Source organism: Trifolium pratense, linkage group LG4 (genome assembly GCF_020283565.1).
Source record: "Trifolium pratense cultivar HEN17-A07 linkage group LG4, ARS_RC_1.1, whole genome shotgun sequence".
In the NCBI taxonomy this organism is placed as follows: Eukaryota; Viridiplantae; Streptophyta; class Magnoliopsida; order Fabales; family Fabaceae; genus Trifolium; species Trifolium pratense.
The window spans coordinates 1,296,704-1,302,002 of record NC_060062.1 but is presented as its reverse complement, the minus strand read 5'-3'; the positions used below and the strand labels follow the sequence as shown (position 1 = coordinate 1,302,002).

General features: G+C 29.0%; 1 pseudogene; it reads right to left on the bottom strand.

Moving 5' to 3' along the window:
• Nucleotides 1–1,517: 1,517 nt before the first annotated feature.
• On the bottom strand, nt 1,518–4,811 carry LOC123882059 (annotated as a pseudogene).
• Nucleotides 4,812–5,299: the final 488 nt, after the last annotated feature.

Sequence of the window (5,299 nt, the reverse complement as noted above, 5' to 3'; positions counted from 1 at the left end):
AGATTTTCCGCAACATCCATAGTAACCGAAGCATGAGAAGTCGGGATATGATATGCTCCCCTAACAGTATAACATGTGTCGGGGTCAGGGCGCCACTGCCACCTGTCTATAGAATAAACCTGCAAGGAAATGTTAAGAAGTACAGACTGATACTCCCCCGACATCTCCTGCCACGCCCTCAGCTGCTTCCTCCATTCCCACGCCTCCCCATCTGCTCCCCTAATTTTAGGCCCTCACATCTTTTTGACGACTCAATTCAGTCTCCGACAAAAATAAAATTTAAATTAATTTCTAACATTTTTATAATAGAGACAAATTAACTAGTCCATCGTTGGTTATAATAGAAAGACAAATTTGTCCCGATGTAGAAGAGGGAAACCATGCTTCTTAAAAAAAAATTAAGCACTAAAAAGTTAACGTCTAGCGTAAATACAATTTTCTTTTTAATTGGACAAATGTGACGAGGGATCAAATCTAATGTAGTAGAAAAAAATATGTAGTTACATGCATTAGTCAATCTGAATCATTAATTTGAGATCGATTGACCCACATTACAGTTTCAATAAACCGTTTCTACAATCAATTTCATATGGTACGATCAAAATGAGTAGTTACTACATCTAATCTAAACTCATGAGATCAACATTAGTTATTGGTGTACACAAGAAGTCGTTTATGTCTTAACATTTAAATTCTCTACTCGAGATTTTATTTTCTGATCAAACTTGTGACATAAGAATATATGTGTTTGGTTTTGTAGCGACAAAACAATTGATTTTGATTAAAATTAAGTTGAATGTTAAGTGAGAAAGATATTTTGTGTCATAACACACAAATTTTATTTAAATTTATGTTTTGATTCCTTAAATCAAATATAAAAGGAGAAACCAATGTTTTTGACATAAACATAAGAATGTACCTGTGATGAGTAAACTTGTTGCCACCATATTTAGCTAAAAGTCTACTTTATTTCTCTTTTTTATACTTCAATCCTCTTTAAATGGCTAAAAGTCTATTATGTTGAATGACCATATTTAGCAACATAGGTTAGTCCACACCATGCCACCATACTTCAATCCTCTTCCATATGATTAAAAGCGAGTTGAATGTTAAATAAGAAAGATATTTTTTGTCATAACACACAAATTTTATTTAAATTTATATTGTAATTTTTTAAAATAATATTTCTTATATTTTACAATTATTACCCCAATTTTTGACTATATATTACCCCAAATTTTACTCTAAATGTTAATGTATATTAATTTTTTTGTATAGATTTAATATAGAAATAGAAGACAATAATGTAATAATGGGAGATTGCTCTGAACTTTTTGGTGGAGAAATAATATAATAATGCAAGATTTGAAAAGCTAGTAATGAAATAATATGACATTGAAAACAAGTAGAGAAGTTGATAACTTTGGAATAATCGTCATCCAAAGAGATCTTTTTTATTTAATTTTATATATATCCAAATGGATCCTTAATTTATTTGACATATAGAAAGTAGTAAATTACACAAATGCAGTTGGTAACTTGTTAAGCCATCCATCTTGATTTATAAAATTTTGTAAAGAATACTGAGATATATTTATTTGATTTGGCTTCTTCTCCCACGTAACACGCCCTGAAGTATTGGACCCTGGTCCTATACAATCAACTTCCGCATAGGTGAAGTTTCCTCTGCATCATTTGTTTATGATCCGATATAAGTTACAAGACATTTTATGCATTAAAACATCAACTTGTCACAACAAAAAGTATATAAAATGAAAAAAAAGATTCCATTTAATCAATAGGAGTATTTTTTGCTTTACCTAAAATATAATATTTCTTCAATTTTTTGGTGTTTGATATGAAAAATATTTCTTTACACGGTTACTATGTTACTATATTGACAACTTATAAACTTTCTTAAATTAATAAAACAAAAGATCATTGTTATCAATCTTAAGAAAAGTATTAAATTAATAAAACTTACTCATGATATTTGTAATCCCAAGCATCCTATCCTTGAGGAAGTACCACAGAACCAAGGTTAGTTCCCCAAAATATAACTCTTGAATAAGGACCCCATGCTCTTCCTAAATTCACTTTACCAATCCCAGTAACAAATCCTTTTCTAAAAACAAAACCACCTCCTTCAGTTGGAAAATTTCTAGATTGGGCTGTGATGAAACCGGGAGGTAAAGAACTATCTTGTGTTGCGTTTATCACACAATTCTACAACAAGAAAAAGGCAAGTAAAAGAAACGGTCAGTCTTTCAATATCAACACAAAGTTAAAAAAATATAAATAATGAAAAATTAAATATTGTAAATAGAAAATTAAATATATATTTTTCTCTTGCAAATATATCATTTTTTTTAATTGTTTTTATCCTTGCAAATAATCACTTTTTGCTTTTTGTCCGTATTGTTTCGTTATTAGTTCATGCAAAATTTAATCATAATAGAATTAGTCCTTATAGTACGTAGAATATTTTATTTTAGTCTCTTAAAATAAGGACTAAAATGAATATTACATGGATCAATTTTAAGATGAACAAAACCCACTTGGGTTGGTGCATTGATATTGGCTTGAGACCTGAAAGTGTGTTCCTCTTGAGGTCTGAGGTTCAATTCTCTCTAGTGCCAATTTGGGTGGGCTAATTTAGTTTTTTCAAAAAAATAAATTAATATGAACAAATTAAATTTTGTTAAACTAAAACAAAACACTGAGAAAAAATAGTATATATTTAAGGACCGTACAATTTTTTATAGATAAGGACCAAACATAAAAAATAATAGACTAAGATCATATTGAAAACATTGTAAATATGTAATAGTATTTTTTTTTTTTACAAATATGTAATAGTATATTATTTAGCATAAAAAATGTAATATATTATTACCTCATAATAAGATTGGGCAAAACCATAAATGAGGTCAACTTCACCTTCAATATAACAATTCTTATAATAATGACGTCCATATCCATCAAATAAAGTATCTTGATAACCCAAGAAACCACATTTAAATATAGATGTTTTGTCACCACGTATACTGGCAGCTACTGTTATAGCATTATGTCCAAATGTGTTCTGCAATTGTAAATCAAAGAAACATAGTCACTAAATTATTGTGTGTAAAAAAAAGTCACTAATTTATTGATATTTCAATTTAATAAAATATTAAGTAAACAGTCACATTCATTCTTGAAAGTGTCACTCGCCGTCATAGTAATCCTTGAATCAACTATTAGTCAAAATAGTCAAAAACTTTAAATTGGTGTTAACTTTGATGATGTGTCCATTTTTTCACATCATATACTTATTGGGATGTCCACATGACTAGGGACTAAAATGATCAATAAAGCCTCTTTCACCTCTTGAAAAGAAGAATAAAGTTAAGTTTTCATCTTCTTCCTCCATTCCAAGTTTACCATCAATCATACAAGACACAATCTAAGAATAGTTATCCAAAACACACCAAAAATAAAAACTAAATCACTTCTCAAAGTCAATTTTTATTCTACTAATCGCCTCTCCACAAACCATCTTATCATTTTCAAATCTCTTAAACATATCATGCTTCAAAAACTCAATCAAATCCCGTACGAACAAGAAATTGCGAGTGGAAATATCCTGATGATATATTGGTGATGATTGTGATGGTTTCTAAATTGCATGTAATAGTTCTTCAATTTTTCACGGTGTTTGTGATTGTAGTGTTTGTATTGTTGTGTATATTTGAGTTTAGTTTTCCGTTGTAAATCCTATAAAAAGAAAATTATTTTGAAGAGTTTTACACTAATTTGTAGCGTATATTTGGCACAATTGCACGCCTAGGTAGATGAAGATACGGGTTTGTTGACATGTTCATGGAAGATTTGAGGATGTTAAATTGATCATTTTAGTCCCTTGCTTTCCATGTGTACTTCCCAATAAACATATGATTTGGTAGAAAAAATGGACACATCACCGGAGTTAACATCAATATAATATTTTGGATTATTTTGATTAACGGAAGTGCAAATTAGAGACTATAAAATATTTTTTGTTGATTTAAAGACTATTACGAGAATGAGAGTGACACTTTAAAGATAAATGTCTGTTTATACAAAATACTTTTGTTGCTCTTTCTATTGTGTTTACCTCAAATGTAATGCCACTCAGAATCACATTAGATGGATTTGAAATGAATGTTTCATTTCTATCACCATAACTAATTATTGTATTTCTTCTACTAGATCCTTCCAAAATGATGCATGGCTTGTCACGGGGAATATTAACATGTCCCCTGCACAATAAAGAAATTAAAACATTAGAAAATGTAAAATTAAACAAATTTTAGATGTGTTTGATTATCTCTTTTCGAAAACTATTTTTCAGTTTTTTAAAAATTAAAAAAAAGAAGTTTCTTATTTTCTTGCTTTTCAAACAAAAAGTTTAAATCGATAAAACATTTTTTATTGTTAGTCAATTGCAAACATATTTTTTAAGACTTTTAAGTTAAATATTATGAAAGTCAAACTTTGGTAACAATATAATACTTATGATTAACTAATTGATAGTGCAAAAAAATAAATAAATAAAAAAACATACACATATTTTCCAGGATTGATGTGAATCTTAACCCACTGATCATTGTTATTCTTTATTGAATCAATGGCAGGTTGAATCATGTTGAATGAACCTCTTCCTTGTTGATCAACAACAATGGTATTTGTAACATGATCTCCACTACAATCAATTGCTCTGCCAAGATAGAAACAATAACCAATGGATAGGATGAGATGGAAAATCATTGATCTAGGATGCAACCTCATTATAGTTGATTTGTGTTTAGTGAGTAATGACATTACAAACAACATTTCACTTATATATATTAGAGTCAGGATCCGTTGACACCAACTAGTTTGACACCAAATGTTACACCTCTCAATAACGTTTTAACCGATATAAATTTTATAAAATCCACCGTTGGATTGAAAGTTTACATCATATAGATCATTTGTGTAAAATTTCAGACAAATCCAAAATCATTTGATATGCTATTGAGACACATAAAGATTAACGGCATTTAAAAAAATACAAAAACCGTTAATTTTGATGTATCTCAATAACATATCAAATGATTTTGGATTTATTTGAAATTTTACACAAATGATCTATATGATGTAAACTTTCAATCCAACGGTGGATTTTATAAAATTTATATCGGTTAAAACGTTATTGAGAGGTGTAACATTTGGTGTCAAACTAGTTGATGTCAACGGATCCTGACTCTATATTATTATATACAAGATACAACAT